Below are 19,486 nucleotides of genomic sequence, written 5' to 3'. Positions count from 1 at the left end.
AACCCAAGGATGAAACTCAGGAGCCCTGACTCTCAGTACACTACTCTAACCATTAGCCCATACTTCCGCTCTATGACATACAGGACTGTTGTATATTACTGGTGTGTTCTCCTTTGGACTCTTTTGATAAGCTTCCCAGTTGATAGGAAATGCTCCTTTTTACTTGGGGAACTAATGACAGTGGTGAGGATTGGTTGGGGGCGGGGTTGGAGGCGAGTTAATTAATTTCAGGTTTTTTAATCTCTTTTCTTTTGTACAAAACCATAAAACAAAAATTCTGTGTAAGCCACATGTACCTCCAGTAATCGAAAGAGAGGCAAGAATCTGACTAATAGATATTACGTTCCATTATATGGTCTTGAAGTCAATAAACATTAGGTTACCTTCATGCAGTGAAAAAAGACCAGATTTATTAAAAAATCTTATCTGGAGGGTTTGCATTTCAATAGGATGTGAATTTGCATATTTTAACAATAACCTCCCATCATTCTGTCTGATCTGTGCTCAGTTGGCCATACAGATCACTTTATCTTGAATAGATTATCACTGGTTTAATAAACCCTTCATAATATGCAGGTATAACAATGGTACTTCATTGGATAAAGGAGGTATTAAAGTTCTTTTTCTGGAAATAGGGGTGGCCCAGCTAGTGATTAACTTTATACCTTTGTACATTCTTGTGCTGAATACACGATTAAAGGCGAGCGTTCCCATTATTCACATTCAAAACCCACTGGCTCTTCAGAACTCCTTTTAACTCCTTATTGCCCGTAGTGGCTAGAGAGACCAGGAGGAACACAGGAACTGATCAAGTGAAGTCTGACATGGCAGTAGCCAATAGCTGATGCTGCAGAAGACGGCAACATCTCTCTCCCCTCTTCTTCATCCCACTCACGTAGTCAATTGTGCAGTGCTACTCCATGGAGAGTGGATTGGAATCCTACCTGGTTCCCCATGAGTATCTAATGCTCTTCCCAGCGGAGGGTGGAAAGGTTTTCATGCGGATGACTCAGTGGGTTTGTTGGTTACTGTTCCTGCAGATATTTAACCACACAATTATATTTTTTGTTCCTCACTCACTTTTGTTTCTTTAAGAGAGGTTCCATTTTCCAGTGACTGTAGATTATAAGAGATGAGATGAGCTATGATTCCCCTAATGATAATCCTTCTGAGCTACCATGCTTCTAGATCTCTTTCTTCCTTTCTCTGGACAAGCTATGTTCGTGCTTGCTTTTTCAAAGCTCCCTTCATGAGCTGTTTGCTCCTCGAAGACCAGCTGACTGATGTGCTGCCTGACACCGTGGCTAGTGAATAATTGAAAGTTATTGACATACAATAACCTGGTATTATTGACCATAAATGATTTAGTTAAACACACGCACGGCCTCTCCGTCGCTTCTATTTGTTTGCTCTTAGTCAGACACAAGGCTAGGTTAGGTATGTCTGGCTTCTTTCTAGCAGCATTCAGCATCTGCTACTTCTGCTGTGGAGCGCAGTGGAAAGTTTTGACATAGAGTTCAATGGCTGCCTAACCTCAGGGATATCACAGGAATGGTGCTTCTAAAATGTCAGAGCTCCCATTGGTGCTGGGCCGTGGGTGCTGAAGAAGGTGAAGTACCCATGAATGTGGCATTTATACAACAGAGACTGGGCGCTGCGCAAGAAGGCTACAGGCCTCCCTCCAATGCACACTGAAGTCAGCAGCTGTCTTTGCACTGACCTCAGTGGATGTTAGATCAGGTCCATAGTTCTTGAGCCACCATCACTGTCCACATTCATTGCAGAAAGATGATGTGTTGTTTCTTTGATGTTAGGTTTCTTTTCCCCTTCAAGTGCCAGAGATAAACCCCAGATTTAGGGTCAGTTGAAAGGAACTTCTCTGGCTTTTCAGTTTCTCACTATAGTAGGTGATAACCTTTACACAAGCTTTTGTGGGCTAAAACCCACTTCATCAGATGCATGCAGTTGAAAATATGGTAGGACGATATATATATATATATATACAGAGAACATGAAAAAATGGGGGTTGCCATGCCAACTCTAACAAGACTAATCAATTAAGGTGGGCTATTATCAGCAGGAGAAAAAAAAACTTTTGTAGTGGTCATAGGACCTAATCACATCAGCCACACCATCAGGGACTTGTTCACCTGCACATCTACCAATGTGATATATGCCATCATGTGCCAGCAATGCCCCTCTGCCATGTACATTGGCCAAACCGGACAGTTTCTACACAAAAGAATAAATGGACACAAATCTAACATCAGGAATTATAACATTCAAAAACCAGTCAGAGAACACTTCAACCTCTCTGGACACTCAATTACAGACCTAAAAGTTGCAATAATTCAACAAAAAAACTTCAAAAACAGACTCCAACGAGAAACTGCAGAACTGGAATTAATTTGCAAACTGGACACCATTAAATTGGGCTTGAATAAAGACTGGGAGTGGATGGGTCATTACACAAACTCAAAACTATTTCCCCATGCTAATTTTTCCCCTACTGTTACTCACACCTTCTTGTCAACTGTTTGAAATGGGCCATTGTAATTATCACTACAAAAGTTTTTTTTCTCCTTCTGATAATAGCCCACCTTAATTGATTAGTCTCATTAGAGTTGGTATGGCAACCCCCATTTTTTCATGTTCTCTGTATATATCTCTCTCTTCCTACTGTATTTTCTACTCCATGCACCTGATGCAGTGGGTTTTAGCCCACGAAAGCTTATGCCCAAATAAATGTGTTAGTCTCTATGGTGCCACAAGGACTCCTCGTTCTTTTTGTGGATACGACTAACCCGGCTGCTACTCTGAAACCTTTACACAGTAGCTTCCTTTGTTCTGAGCAATTGAGGGGCACTGTGGGCAGGGCAGTGGCTGGTGTGTATCTACAAACTTTAACTTGCTAGCTTCCCTTCTCAGTCCAGTCCATCATATCCAACTACAGCTGTAGGTGACACACATTCCCAAAATGACTCCTCATGTAATCCTTTCTTCCACTCTGTACAATGGACTATCATACTAGCATTATCTGTGTCTAGATACCTTGGATTTGTAGTGCTTCTAATAAATATAAATTCCGCTTTGCACACACCCCATTTAATCAAAACCTTGCTTGTTTAAGCAGTCTGTTTTATTACATTACCAACCTATGAAACCGTTAACTCACTTAGAAGAAGCAACTCTTGAGCACCTGGGGTGTAATAATCCAACAGTATACATTATGCTGAGTATGTTACATTATAATAACACTCAGTGCTTATATAGAATCATAGAATCATAGAATATCAGGGTTGGAAGGGACCTCAGGAGGTCATCTAGTCCAACCCCCTGCTCAAAGCAGGACCGATCCCCAATTAAATCATCCCTGCCAGGGCTTTGTCAAGCCTGACCTTAAAAACTTCAAAGGAAGGAGATTCCACCACCTCCCTAGGTAACGCATTCCAGTGTTTCACCACCCTCCTAGTGAAAAAGTTTTTCCTAATATCCAACCTAAACCTCCCCCACTGCAACTTGAGACCATTACTCCTTGTCCTGTCATCCACTACCACTGAGAACTGTCTAGATCCATCCTCTTTGGAACCACCTTTCAGGTAGCTGAAAGCAGCTATCAAATCTCCCCTCATTCTTCTGTTCTGTAGACTAAACAATCCCAGTTCCCTCAGCCTCTCCTCGTAAGTCATGTGTTCCAGTCCCCTAATCATTTTTGTTGCCCTCCGCTGGACTCTCTCCAATTTTTCCACATCCTTCTTGTAGTGTGGGGCCCAAAACTGGACACAGTACTCCAGATGAGGCCTCACCAATGTCGAATAGAGGGGAACGATCACGTCCCTCGATCTTCTGGCAATGCCCCTACTTATACAACCCAAAATGCCATTGGCCTTCTTGGCTACAAGGGCACACTGTTGACTCATATCCAGCTTCTCGTCCACTGTAACCCCTAGGTCCTTTTCTGCAGAACTGCTGCCTAGCCATTTGGTCCCTAGTCTGTAGCGGTGCATTGGATTCTTCCGTCCTAAGTGCAGGACTCTGCACTTGTCCTTGTTGAACCTCATCAGATTTCTTTTGGCCCAATCCTCCAATTTGTCTAGGGTCCTCTGTATCCTATCCCTACCCTCCAGCATATCTACCTCTCCTCCCAGTTTAGTGTCGTCTGCAAACTTGCTGAGGGTGAAATCCACACCATCCTCCAGATCATTAATGAAGATATTGAACAAAAAAAGAGGTGGAGACTGGAGCACCTGTAGAGGAGGGTGGGTTACATACCTTTATAGAGAGGAATTCTGAGAAGTCTGTGGTTCGTTTCTTGCAACAAGACCAGCCCTGGACACAAGAATAAGATATAGCGCTTGACAACTTCAAAATCCCATACAAATGCTGTCTAACTAATCCTCGCAACGCCCCTTGAGGTAAGGATTAGTATCCCCAGTTTACAGCTGGGAAAATTGAGGCAGGGAGGTGACTCTAGAGCCCAGATTTTCAACAAAAAAACCCAGACCATGGCCAGATTTTTAAATACTTAAAACCCACAGTCAGGGGCAAATTTTCAAAAGATTTCAGCTGAACTAGAATAGTGATAAACATCCCTCCCTCAAGGCTTGCAGGGTTTAATTGGTTACTGTTTGAAAAGCCCTCTTATAAATGCTAAGCGTTATTGTTAAAAGTATTTTGGTAACAAAAAATAACTGTCTGGAATGCAATATTCCATTACCGAGACTTATGCTTATCTGTCTCCATCAAATTAGTGTAACTATTAGCAACACTGAGTTCACTTCCTTTGTTTGTTTCCTTGGCAAATAAGGCACCGTGAACAACTATGGCAGTCACTACATAATATTAAAACAAGGAGAGAGGATATAATAAAATATCACATATACTTTCATTCACAACATCTGGTGTGCTTTTATGCTCCTACCAAATTTTAGCATCAGTGAGATGATGTCAAGTAGATTGGACCCTACATTTAGGGGGAGTTGGTTTAAAAAAACAAACAAAAAAACCCGTATTTTATTAAACAATATGCGTGAAAATATTTCCATACTATTTTTTTTAATCTATAGTGAAAACAGGTATGGGGGCAAGTTTAAACATTTCCTTGTGCAGTTAGAGCCCCTAAACTCTAGGATCTTGTGAGGTCAGACACAAGAAGTGAAACTGATTGGAAATGGAAAATGAAACTGGCCAGCCTAGACTCCCTGTCCAAGCTAAGTAAACTCCAAAGAGGAAACAAACCACATAAAGAGTGAAAAGTTAATTAGACTTTCAGAATTAATGTTACCAACTCCAAGCATGCAAAACTCACAAAATTGTCTTAAAAATCACAGGAATTTTAAAATGTAAACTTTAGGTGTCTTTTATTTACCTTTTATTTGTGGGGTTGAAGCCTTTAGAGTTTGTGCTTTCAAGCTTGTTCTCTGTGTGTGTCACAATAAAATCATAAGAGTTGGCAGCACTGAAAATGCTTATAAATATGCCCTGGTCAGGACAGCTTTTAAATATACATCAACACATGTTAAATATTCAAGAGATGCACAAGCATTGTTGGCTAAAAGGAGATGGTCTCCCAAAACATAATTGTACTCAGTGAGTCTGGTTCTGATCTCTTTCACCCCAGTTTTACCCCAGTAAATGTAGCTACCCCTAATCTATATTGGCATATGTAGAATCAGGCCCAGATTTTTAAAAGCACACAGTGTACTAAACTGTTCTGAAAATCTCATTGTATGTTTGGGGACTCACTGCGATTGAGTCAGATGCCAATTTAAAAGGGTGAGCTCTTGCACAGGTTTTCCTGTAAGTGATGTTTATCCTACCTGCACGTCTTTCAAACATCATGCTGTGTATTTTTCATCACACCATCTTTACTGCTGTTTAGAACAATGCTGCTGTTCCGTGGGCTTCATTCACCCCTATGCTGGTTCAGACTCATTGACTTCAGCTGGAGTTACTTCTGGTTCATGTGAGAGGAGAATCAGACCCTGTGAGTTCAGACATGTACCATTAAAAGGTTAATGGCTGATACTGCCTGAAAGTTTATTGCTGAACTTTTAGTGTCTCTAATCTTTGATCAAATGCTATGGCAAAAAATACACACATATGCTGCCAATGAGTTTTCTCTTCTTGATGAGATCTCGCCCATTCGTCTACCCCAGCATTACTCTGGGGCATCACTGGAGATGAAAATGTTACACAAGCAAGCTAATGGTTTGAGCCACTGACCTAGCGAAAAGCCAGTGGGAGTTAGGGAGAAGGGAGTAAATAACTCTGAGCTCTCGGCTGTGATGCGAGGGTGTCTGGCAGATTCCGGCCATTAGCCGACGTGGACAGGTGAACCTTTACACCAAATCAATCATCATATTTATTCTAATTGTGTCGTAATAGTCCCCCAGGAGCTCAGTTCAAATGAGCTTGACATTATTAAAATTTTAATGCCCAGTTTTCATAGCTGAATGAATATTTAAAGGGTATGTCCTGGGTTTAAGTTATGATGATGAAGAAATTAATGGAATGTCTTGTTTAATGCATTGGTACATGTTGATGCAAGAAAAAAAAAGTGGTGTTCAGGAAAAAGAAAGAAAGGCAATGTTTGGGTATAATTAGACAGAAGAGGGAAGTGTCCGTGATGCATTAATCTTGAGGATAAGAGCTTGCTGGATGGCTCTCAGTGGAGTTCCTACAGGAAATATTTCTTATTGGGGTGGGGGAGGAAATGGGGTGTGGCCATAGACCAGCAGCAGAGCCAGCCCTGGAAGTGACAGATCAGAAGAAAATTCCCATTAGCCTTGAAATATCGTCCTATCTGTCCATTTGTTTGGCACAACAAAATTGTTAGCCTGCAACAGTAAACCGTTTGCTGGCTGAGGCAGGATCAAAGAGCCTCCTTTGTTCCTCAACCAGGGTGTTCGTTTACTCAGATCAGCTTTGAAGGATGGTATAATCTATCAGGGGTACTCATCACTGTAGTCATTCTGATATTGTTCATTATCAAAACATAGGACCTGATGTTATACAGTGATGCAAATGGGGAATAGCTCCTTGAAGATCAATGGGTCTGATCTTCAGTTGGTGTAAATCGACATCACTCTTTTGACTTTATTGGAGCTATGCCAATCTACCCTAGCTGAAGATTAGGCCTAGCATCGACTGGGATCAGGATAGATGCTCTTTTACACAGAACTTTGCAGAGATTTTTAAAACCTTCCCCTCTTACTCCCTCCCCAACTGAAGAAAGAAGCGTTTGGGAGCTTTGGTAACATTCATATGACAAAGGCTCCTATAATTATATAAAAGTAGACACAAACATTCCCTGGTAGGTGAGAGTGGGCCATTCTCTGGACACGTGATGGGTTTAAACCGGCAGCCTCAATAAGCCCTTCCATCCTCCAAGAGATGAGGACATTCGAGTTAGTGCTCTGAGTCCTTTCACTAAAGGGATACTGTGAAGATCGGATATTTTATAAGAATAAGATTTTCTTGTTTTACTGCTCACCCCTTCAATAATCAGAGGCCTGATGCTGTGCTTTGCTCAGGGGTTTGTCAATGTGCCGTTCCACTGGTTTAATTTAAGGTGTGATTTGAAGTCACAGAGTAATAGGCTGTGGGGAGGCATATTTCAGGTCAAACCAGGCTTATTTCAGTTTAGCTGAATTCAGTTAGGCCTTGTGTGCATGAGACGGTTTCCCAGGTTTAACCAAATGTGTGGTTTTAAGTGTGACTCTGTACTGGTGCAGCTTGCCTCTACCTCCTAGACACTGTTCTGTGGGTGGGAATTACAGGAATGCCGTGTGTGCCAGGAGGTGGCATACATCAGCCAAGGATTCCTTTGTGTCATGGGAATGGTCAGCTGCCCACTTGTGGTACCCCCTCTTCTGGCCTTCCAGCAATCACCCACCCTTGCCAAGCTCATTTCAGAAGCAAGCACCCCACACACCAGGACACAACTACTCAAAGCGGCACCAGACCCCAGCCAGAACAACAGATGCGAAACCTGCAGACAGATCTCCACTGCTATGATGATCAATTCCCACCACAACACGCCTTTCAAGATCCACGAGTCTTACACATGCTTTTCACAACATATGCTGTGCCTCATCCGGTGCATCAAATGCCCCAGCAGCAACTATGTGGGGGAAAGCAGACGCTCGTTACGCTCTCGAATGCACTCACACAGAAAAACGATAAAAGACAAAAACAGTTTGGCACCTAGGGGTGACCATTTTTCACAAAACGGTTACTCCATATATGACCTGACAGTCCTCATCCTCAAAGGAAACCTACACAACACCTTCAACACCAGGCGAGCCTGGGAGTTTCAGTTCGTAGCTCTGCCAGACACTAAAAACCATGGACTCAACAGAGAGATTGGTTTGATGACTCATAACAACACTCTGTAACCCACTAACCCTCCTATGTCCTATGACTGTAGAGGTGTTAATTGGCCACTTCATTTTAAATGGTCTCCTGGAACATGTATTTAACCTTCATGCTAAACAGTCTGTCCCACCTTGTAATTAGCTCTGACACTCTGATTACCTTTTCCAGACCGGAAGAAGAGCTCCTTGTAGCTCGGACGCTTGTCTCGTTCACCATCAGAAGTTGGTCCAAAAAAGGGATATTACTTCACCCACCTTGTCTCGCTCACTTGGGGTCTGTCTGCATTGCAGCCAGGCATGTGAATGGCAGTTCCAGTAGACATACCTGTGCTAGCTGTATTCTAGCTAGCTTGCTAAAAATAGAAGTGAGGATGGGGTGGCGTGAGCAACAACACCCAAACCTGCCTGGCGCCCCCGGCTGTGTTACTCACTCGTGCACCACAGTGTCTTTCCCTCTCTCCTTAGACCAAGGCTGACATGAGCATATCTCATCTCAGTGGGGGAGGTTTAGGTTGGATATTAGGAAAAACTTTTTCACTAGGAGGGTGGTGAAACACTGGAATGCGTTACCTAGGGAGGTGGTAGAATCTCCTTCCTTGGAAGTTTTTAAGGTCAGGCTTGACAAAGCCTTGGCTGGGATGATTTGATTGGGGATTGGTCCTGCTTTGAGCAGGGGGTTGAACTAGATGACCTCCTGAGGTCCCTTCCAACCCTGATATTCTATGATTCTATGATTCTATCTACACAAGCTGCCGTTCACCATCACCCCCGCCCCCTTAGGGTGGCTTTAAGTCCCCTTTGTTCTGCCAGAGTGGTGCAAAGGGGACTTTGTAGGACCAATGACATGGCCCATTATCTTCTAGCTGTAAATCGAGCAAAGATGGGTCAAGGTTTTGCTTGGCCCTGCAGAGGGACACAATGAGGCAGAAGTAAGAGAATGCCAACATGTTAAGGGCAGTGGCACTGCCAGCAATGTTAGCCCCCCGAAAGAGGGTGGGAAGGCTCAGGGGGAGCCCCAGGTCATGGCTCGCAATGGAGCTGGCCTGGCATAAAGGAGAGCACATCTTACAAACGGGACAAGGGCATAGAATGTGCTCTCAGAAGGATGTTCTCCAGTGGGAGAACAGAATTTTACCTACTGAGTCTGGCACTGGGTGAAATTGACTTATTAATTTACACAACTCTAATTGCACATCTGTTTGTTAAGCAGTGTGGCCGTGCAAAATACTTACATGTGAGTGAGGGGTTTAGCAGTGGTTCTGATCTCAGTGGCCATGCACAGAAAGCCACAAGCATGGCGGGCCTCATCCTGCAGGGCTGATGATGGCCAAGATCCCACTGAACTCATCTCTGAAATCAATGGGGTTTTTGCCTGCAGAAAATCTGTAGGCTGGAGCTACTGACCCGGTGGCGGATTCACCATTTGGTGCTGGCTTCAGAGGCCGAGAGAGCGAGCTTATAAAATGAAATGCACTGTTAGAAGGTGGCCAGGCCCCAGGGTCATGGGTGCAAACTATGGATCTGAATAGAATAGCATAGAACACAATTGCAGTTTAACTGCCGTGCAGTCGGAATCCTAAAATGAATGGGATTTTGTAATTTACCACTAAGAGCCTGATCCTGCAGTCCCTGGCTCTGCCTGAGTAGCTTCATCGGCCTCCAAGGGACTGCTGTTGTGAGCTGGCATTTTCAGGCTTAGACCCGAAGTCATTTATGCCAGGTAGCTGCACAGCTCGATGAGGCTGTTTTACAGAATGAGCTGATCCTTGGCTCTTTCGGAGGTGGATTTGCATATTAACTAGTGGCTTGTTCGGTGACCAGGTCTTGCGAAACAAAGCTGGTGATGTCCCTCTCGCTCTGCAAAATCAGATGTTATTGTTCCAGGCGTGCAGTGATACATTCTTCGAAACGGGCTTAATCCTGCCAGGCACTGAGCGCTCCAGTGAGGTGCTGAAAGCCTTCCAGTGCCCATTGGCTTCATTTAGGAGCTGAAGCACTCAACAGTTGAGCCCCGGGCAGCGGGACATTCCAAGGAATAAATTGTAGCACGTTTTGAATTGTAAAGACTTTATATTGGTATGAACCAGATCAGCAAGTGCTTCCAACCCAGCCCAAAACACTTCTCAGTTAAGAAGTTTGGGATTTCAAGCCAAAGGTTTCTGTACATGAACCCGCACTGAACTTAAGGCCCCTCTAGGTTCATCTATATACACAAGACAAGTGGGAAGATGAATCGATAGTTAGATGGATGGATTATAATGTGTTTTATATGATATATAGAAAATACTCTTGGAGTGCAGGGATGGCCAGCAGCAATCATTCTCGGAGGTAGGCGCCAGAGCATTGAGTGATTTGTAAAGGTCAAACCCTTCAAGATATTTTTTTCATATCTCATGCAATCCCATTTCAGATCTTCTCATCTATTTGTGTACACGTCTCTGACACACGTCTCATCTGGGACGGGGAGAATGGAATTAAGAGTCCATGCTAGACAGATAAGGTTTGGGATAGAATAATCTCAGAAACATTCTTCATTACCAGCACTTACCCCCTGGATGCTGCCATGGTATTTTCCATAACTTTTTTATCACATTGCCTTTCACAGCTGTTTAATTAACTGGGGAAGCTCGAACCGTTTTACTTTGCAAGCGAGAATCCGCAGACTCGCCAGTTTGTCGTAAGGCTGCTGGTGCAGTCAGGCTACTTTCTTCCAATACCGTTGGAGTTGTTATTTTTTTCATTTAGTTATAGCTAAAAGATCAGAAAATTGAGGGTCAGATCCTCAGCTGGTGGAAATCGATGTAGCTCTGACAATTTCAAGAGAGCTACAGCAATTCACACCAGCTGAAGATCTGATCCTAAATCTGGTTTCTGTAAAAGGGAAAAGGGTTGGCTTGAATCTGCTGGCACTGACTGCAGGTTCACACTACCGTAATTCCATTCACGTCAGTGGAGTTAGTCCTGACTTACTAGTCTAAATCAGAATAAGGCCCAGAACTTTGCAATCAGATATGAAATACAGTCAAATTGTAAGTTAATTTCCAGTCCTTTCCAACCTTGACATTAAAAAAGTTTACATTTCCTTGGTGCCTTTAATATTGAAAGATCATTCAGTAGCTGTGGGCCCAATGCTACAAACACTTATCAACGTGAGTAACTTTGCTCACATGAGTAGCCCTGTTGATTTTAATGGGACTATCTATGGGAGTAAAGTTTCTCACATGTACAAGTGCAACGTTGGGTCCTGAATCCCAAAATGCTTTGCAGACTATGGGCTCGCTCGCTAATCCTTAGAGGTGCTGAGCATGCTAGCCCAGATCCAGCAAAGCACTTAGGCACAGGCTTAACTTTAATCACATGAGTAGTCCCCTGGGCTTCCTTCCTGCTGACCTCTGGAGAGCTGTCATTTGCCCACTAGTGAAATGAAGCAGACTCTGTGGGGAGACGTGGTGGCAGTTGCATTGCACCAGTACCTTACAACCGTTTGGAACAGGAAGTGAAGGTGAATATGCATCTGGTGGAAACTGCAGGGTAGTTACCCAAACATTGGAATTGGTCTTCGACTCTCAGTTAACACCCCAATTCTTGCAAAATGCCACGAGATCTTTAAATAACCACAAGTGATTTTTATAGTAATGACACCGATCTCTTATATAGCAATTTTCTTGTAGATCTCAAAGCACTTCACAATCGTTATTATATTTCTCCTTGCAACACCCCTGCAAGGTAGGCTTGTGCCATTATCCCCATTTTGCAGATGGGGAACTGAGACACAAAGAGACTAAGTGACTTGCCCATGGTCACACAGGAAGTCTGTGGCAGAACATGGAATTCAACCTGGGCCTCACTATTAGCAATGAACATACACCCATAAAGCATCGGACAATACATTGTTTCCAAAGGAGAGTGCCTTGTGCCTTATTAACAGCTGGGGCCTTGGTTCAGTTCTCTCTTAGAAATCAGAGGAAATTAGAAATTATGAACCATCAGCTCCACTTCATACAACATCTGAGTGCTCCTGGGGTTCTCTTGAAAAGGCAGGATAGAAAGTGGGGAATTTTCATCAATTTCAGTGGGCACTGACTTGGCTTGCCCCTACTCTGCTGTGGGGTCCGTGCTATTTGCTGTGCAACTTTCTGCCTAAATCTGTCTGTCCTGTACCCTCCTGATTAGTCTTTGCCATGACATTGTGTGTTCACATAACTCCAAGTCTCCATTCGATGGATACCTCAAGCTGCAAGTTCTCCTAATTGTTCACAAGTCAGACGTGGTTGGAGAGGAAAGAGCTAGCTGTGTTGAGGTGATCTAGTCTGTGTTAACTAGAAAAGGAGGACTTGTGGCACCTTAGAGACGAACAAATTTATTTGAGCCTAAGCTTTCGTGAGCTACAGCTCACTTCATCGGATGCATTCAGTTACTGAATAAATTTGTTCGTCTCTAAGGTGCCACAAGTCCTCCTTTTCTTTTTGCGAATACAGACTAACCCGGTTGCTACTCTGAAATCCGTGTTAACTGAGGCTATGTTGGGGGAATTGAGGCTTTGCTTGTTCTTGAGCAGGGAAAGCTGCTAATTTCCACTTTGTGCATCTACTTCAGGCATGGAAATGACTGCTTGTTCACAAGTATCAGAGGGGGAGCCGTGTTAGTCTGTAGCCACAAAAACAAGGAGGAGTCCGGTGGCACCTTCAAGACTAACAGGTTTATTTGGGCATAAGCTTTCGTGGGTAAAAAAACCCACTTCTTCAGATGCATGGAGTGAAAATTACAGATGCAGGCTTGTTACTTGTTCACAGGAAACTATAATAATTATTATACATTATTATAATCATCATCATCATACTTACTACCTCTTATATAGCACTTTTCATCAGCCGCGCTCTTAGGGCTGTTCCGTGGAGGTCAGTAGCATTAGCCCCATTTTAAATATAGAGACACTGAGGCACAGAGCAGTAAGAAGTGACTTGCCCAGCAGACTAGTTGGAGAGCTGGGAGTTTCCTGAGCCCCAGGTTAGTACTCTGTCCACTAGGCCACACTGCCTTCCTCTAAGCCTAATAGGCTGTGGAGAATGAAGGGTTTTCCTCCTACTAGGCTTAAAAGTGAAGCTTTGGGCAGAAAAGTGACTAGGTAGAAACGGCACCTTCTTACTCGGCCGATCCACTCCCCATGTGCCTTTAAAGCTCTAACTAGCATCATTAAATCTTTGATTGATTTGTAAGGTCAAAAGGGACCCCTGAGATCATCTGCTCTGATGTCCTGCACAATACAGGCCATAGGATTCCACCCAGAGATTTCTGCATTGAGTCCAGCAACTTGGCCCTATACTGCTAGTTATCAGGCTGGTTGCAGCCCAGCTCTGGGTGAGAGAGCTGGATTCTGTTCTGTCTCATGCATCATCAACATAATTATTAATCAAATTCCAATAATCTTCTTGTCCTTCCCCTCCTTTCACTCTCGCTCTTTGCGTCCTGCCTCAAATCAGTTTGCCAGCTGCTTAGGGCAGGGTCTGTCTTTTTTACTTCTGTGCCTGTGCAGCACCTTGCACAATGGGCCCTCCGTCCCAACTGAGGCCTCTGGACACCATGGCATTAGAAATGCGAATGAATGAGGTGGTGAGCTGGGGAAGAAGAGGGTGGAAGGGACAGAGAGGGAAAGAGAAAATGGAGAGAGATGGAGTCAGTGAGAAATCAGCTGTCTCTCTTTTCCACCATCCATTCCCAGGCGATCCTTCTACATGCTCTAAATTAATTTCAAAGCCAGAGGGAGCAGAAAGGGGAGTGGGATGGGGGAAAGAACCTTAAAAAAAAGAAAATCACAATGCAGAGAAGCGTCTGTCCCCTGTCTAATTCCTGCGCTGGCCTGTAGCCGATGGTGCTGTGAAATATACAGCAGCAAGCTCTGACATTTCATTTCTGCAGAGAATTGGAAAAGGGCTTGCTGTAATTCATCGCTTCTTGTAACTCAAACCCTTTCTGACAGGAGTACCTGCACTGTCTTTTAACAGAGGCACCACTGCTGCTATAATTGGACATGAAAAATGATGTCGTGTTTGGACATGCTGGGAAGATTCAGCTGGGGGCTGGGTGGGGCGCGTCGTGGGCTAAAGTGGGATGGCAGGGGCTGGTTCTGGTTGGTATTTATGGTGTCCGTATTAGCAATATGGGGGATGGGAATGGCTAGGGGGGCATCTGCCTGGGGACCCAGGTATGCAGAAGTGTTAGCAGCACCTGCAGTGCAATCTCTCTGTTGGGACTGAAGCTGCCAGGTGCAAAGGATCATGGGAGACAGGAAGCTTTACTCAGAATGGTACTATGGGAGGTTATTTGTATGAGCAAGGTAAAAACTCCCAAATCACCCGTCTGCCTGTTTACATGTTTTATTTATTAAAGGGCCCGATGCTCCCCTCCTGTAATGGAGCCAGATCAAATGGGCATGGGAGTCAGAAAACAGCAGCACCCAGAGAAGTCCCAACTCAGGTGGGGAAACTGAGGCACGGGGCACTGACATGACTTGCCTGAGGACAAGTCAGAGGCAGAGCTGGGAATACTCCTTGGGTCTCCTGCGTGGAGAACGAGTTGGGAATAAAGCCTGCAATAAGGAGGATTGCACTGTGTGAGATACGGCGGCCTGTAAAATGCAGGCGTTCAAGCGCAATGTTCCTGGATGAGGAAAGATGGCCCAGTGGTTAGAGCGATCGCTTCAGGCCTGGGTTCAATTCCCTTTCCTCCCACAGACTTCTTGTGCAACCTTAGGCAAGTCATTTAGTCTCTCTGCACCTCAGTCCCCATCTACAACAAAGCCTTGTCATGACAGCATCGCAGAGTGGCAGCGTAGAGCAGCCAATGGGGTCAGACTAGCCGATCACGAGGGTCCCTTCTGGCCTTAAACTCGATGCATCTGTAAAAGGGGCATAAAAGCACTGCCCTAATTCACAGGGATTTGGTGAGGAGAAGTACATTGAAGATTGTGAGACTCGCAGGCGCTGCTTATTTGGGGCCACATAAGTACCAAAAATAGACGAATTGTAAGAGCAAAAAGAATGAGACGTACTTGTGGCACCTTAGAGACTAACAAATTTATCTGGCCATAAGCTTTCGTGGGCTAAAGCCCACTTCATCAGATTCGTGTAGGATCAGTAGGAAGATATATATACACAGAGAACATGAAAAAATGGGTCTTGCCATACCAACTCTAACAAGACTAATCAATTAAGGTGGGCTATTATAAGCAGGAGGAAAAAAAACTTTTGTAGTGATAATTAGGATGGAGGTCCTTTCTCGCCTTAAAATCAATGAATCAGATTAAAGGGAGCCATTCTGTCTTTGAAACGTATAGCTGAACGAGTTTGGGATAAATCCATGTGTTTACTAGTCTGTGGTGAGGTCACGGGTGAAATTAAATCATTTCTTTCCCTAGTGTCAGCCCAACAAGGATCATCTAGAATAAAGAGCCACAAACATTGCTGTACAGTAAAGCATGGGCAAAGGCGAATTGGACGAGTAATATAAATAGGTCATTTCCATCCCTAATCCTCGTGGTCCAGTGATTCTGTAAATGCTGCTGCTCTGTGTCATTAGAACAGAAGAACGGCCACAATGGGTCAGACCAATGGGTCCATCTACCCCAGTGTCCTGTCTTTTGACAGTGGCCGGTGTCAGATGCTTCAGAGGGAATGAACAGAACAGGGCAATTTAGATCCATCCTCTGTCATCTAGCTTCCTCATTTTATGTAGTTCCCTTAATGTGGTGGGTTTCTTTGGTATTTTCCCCACAACAGAGATGTTAAATTTAATTACACCCTGGTGGCTAGTACTGAGCAGTTCAGCTGTATCACCTCTTGGACCAGATCCTGTGCTCCACTGAGGACTATATCAAGAATTACCCCTCCCCTTATGTGTTCCAGGACTAGCTGCTCCAAGGAGTAGTCATTTATGGTGTCTAGAAATCTTCTCTCTTCATCCTGTCCTCAGGTGACATGTGCCCAGTCAACATGGGGATAGATGAAATCTCCCATTATTGTGTTTTCTGCCTTAGTGGCCTCTCTAATCTCCCCAAGCATTTCACAATCACTGTCGCCATCCTGGTCAGGTGGTTGGTAGGATATCCCTGCAACTAAACTCCGATTGTTCAAGCATGGAATTTCCATCCATTGAGATTCTGTGGGACACCTGGTGTCATTACTTCATTTGATTGTATGCTTCCTTTCACATATTGTGCCACTCCCCAACCAGGGCAACCTGCTCTGTCATTCCTGTATATTTGGTCCCCTAGTATTATCATGCCATTGATTAGCCGTATTCCACCAAGTTTACATGATGCCTTTTATATCAATATCCTCATTTCATGCCAGGCACTCTAGTTCACCCATCGTAATATTTAGACTTCTGGTGTGTTTGTATATAAGCACTTGTAGATGTTGTCATTGTTCAGTTGCTTGCCTTTGTGTGTTATACTTAAATGGGACTTGATTGTTCCTCACTAGCTCCTATCTGTTCTTTGCCAACTTCTTTCCTTTAGTCAGCAAAGGCAGCTGTTAATTGGATTAACAACATTACGGTTCTTCTTTGCTCCTGTGCTGGAGGTTTCTGTTCCTGCTCAGCACCACGATCCCTCTGCCATTCAGCACGGTGAATCCCAGTTGAAGTCTCATGTTTGATTAGGACACAAAATTCCCCTGCCACTGTGCCCACTTCTGGCACGGATCTGGCAGGACGCAGGTAGCATTTCAAAGGATTTTTGCCTCGGAGGTGGGGGCGTTCTCAATAAACACAGTACCAACTGCCCAGGATAGTCTGTGGCAGATGGAGAGGGGTGAAACGGAACCTGAATCTCATCTGTATCTTTGAAGGGAAATGTGATGGGCTAGTGAGATGTCCGTGGAAAACTCTCTGAGTAACTCATCTGTGCTGACTGATGGCTTCTGGCAGTCCCGTGGTTACATGAATGTTGTAGTGAGGTCCTTCTGGCACTGTATTCCTATATCCAATTTTACACTGATTACCCATGGGCATCATTCCATTAACTTCAACGGAGTTACTCCCCACTCACGCTAGTATAAGTGGGTGGAAAACCAGACCTATTTGGATCCTGTTGGATTCAGATACCAACTGGACGTTCCCAGCTCATGCCCTCCAATGTCATATGCTAAATGGAAATGTCTGATCTGATCATCTACAAACTTTGGAGAATCTCAGATCCAGGCTTCAAGGCACAGAGCCTCTCCAGCTGTAACCCAAGGGATGTGATGTGAGCCTAGAGGGCCACAAGATCTCCCCTGAAAAGCACCCCACACATTCCAGGCCCAGCCACTTGACCCCATGGAAGATGCTCCAAGAGGGCCCCACAGGGTGACCCGGGGGATGGGAGTCGAAGGACCCAGGCTTCCACCTCTGGATCCTCACCCCTCCCAGTGCATGGTAGGAGGCAGCACAAGTTAATAACGTTGATTTAATATACTCTTCCCCTTACATTCCATGGGCTCCCCTCCTTTAGAGGGCTCAGTGAACAGCTGTGTCATGTACCCCATGTGCTAGCTGTGAGCAGACTCCATGTTTCTAAAACTGGATCTCTAGTAAGACAGCTCATTGCGGAGGTGCTGCAACTGCAACTAGCATTCCAGCCATGTGCACACAGACTGGCTTCCTGGGGCCCCCTCCAAACTCTTCCCTCCTGCAACTTGTGCTCCTCCCTCCAAGTTCATTGCAGGTTGTTACAACATGGAGAGCCATGGAAGTATGTCTCCTGAAGGCACCATGCTCTCCAGGGGTCAACAAAGCCAACCAATAGGTGCAGAGACAAGGGGGCTCCATGAAGATGCCTCTTGCCACTGGCAGACCCCCCTGAGATCCCTGGATTAGGATCTGGACTGAGGCTTCCTCCCCAGAAAAGCCTGTCTCCATCTCTCTCCCCAGATAGACACTGCGTAGTAAACTCTGAGTGATGCACCTCTCTGAATTCCCTTTCTTCTAGGCAGGTTATTCCCTCATTAGGGAAGGGCTCCTCTGCCTATTCCCCCCCCTCCTCTAGCCCTAAGCTGCCTCCCTGCTCCCAGACTTTCTCCACAAGAAGAAAGTTTTATGATGGAGAGAGGGAACTCAATTATTTCGCTCTCAATGTGTCTCCCTATAATTGGTGTCTTTCATGTCAAGATGATCTCAATTTGTATTATGGGCTCCGTGCACACAGCACTTTCTCTTTGGTCTATAAAGAAATTGTCAAGTGCATAAATCATAGTGCACATTAAATTACGCTATCCTTTTACTTATTAATTTCCCCAGTTTTTTCCCCTCCACTGGATTCTTCTTCCCTCCCTCTTTCTCTCCTCTGCCCGCTGCCTATTCTCTCTTCCTCCCTTCCACCCTCTCTCCACCCCTGCCTGATGGCCCATTTTCAGAAAGTAGTGACCAGTGGGTTCAGTTTCCCTCATCATTGTCCGGTACTCTGACTCTTTCCCTACACCTCTTGCAGTTGACCACCTCGGACCCTTCACCCAGGGTGATGGGAAGGAGCTGTCATGGCTTTCCAAGAGCCCACAGTTGAATTGGCAGGTGTCTTTACATTGATTTCAGTGGGCTTTGGATCAGTCCCAACTTGGGATGTGTCACTGATGTTATGTAGTGCACTGTTCGATCAGGTCTTCCTCTAGTGGCTAGCCGCACCAACTGTAGCAATTTACCTCCCTTAAAGCCAGTTTTGTACAGCTGAAGTAGCAGAGGCCTGTGATTTGGCTGTTGAAGATCCTGGATTCAGTCCCAGCTGATATGTCAGTATTCTGGCCAAGGTTACTCACAATTCCAAAACCAGAGAATGGCAAATGACAGTGTAAACCCCCAGGGCCAAATTCTGCTGCCCGTTTTGCTGGTTCAAATCCCTTGACTTCACTGGCCTTGCATGGGCATAAGAGTGGGCAGACATTGTCCTCTAGGGTCTAGAGGCACTGAGCTGCAAGACAGACCTCTCTTCTGTTGAATGTGAGTGTGATAATAACTGTAGTCTCTTTATGTCTATGTACATTTCCCCCTCGAGACAACAATGCAGCAGGATCCTCTAGGCCCTCCATCATGTTAACCTACTTGTCAGCCACTTTGATAGCTTTTTAATACTAAATATG

The 19,486-nt window shown here is 44.7% G+C and overlaps 1 protein-coding gene across 16 annotated transcripts in view; it reads left to right on the top strand.

The window, feature by feature from the left end:
• Positions 1-19,486, top strand: part of CELF4 (CUGBP Elav-like family member 4) — an 870,133-nt gene that overhangs the window by 440,711 nt on the left and 409,936 nt on the right. The gene's annotated exons all lie outside the window — the stretch shown is intronic.

Source organism: Chelonia mydas, chromosome 5, assembly GCF_015237465.2.
Source record: "Chelonia mydas isolate rCheMyd1 chromosome 5, rCheMyd1.pri.v2, whole genome shotgun sequence".
In the NCBI taxonomy this organism is placed as follows: Eukaryota; Metazoa; Chordata; order Testudines; family Cheloniidae; genus Chelonia; species Chelonia mydas.
This window is presented reverse-complemented; position numbering and strand designations above follow the sequence as displayed.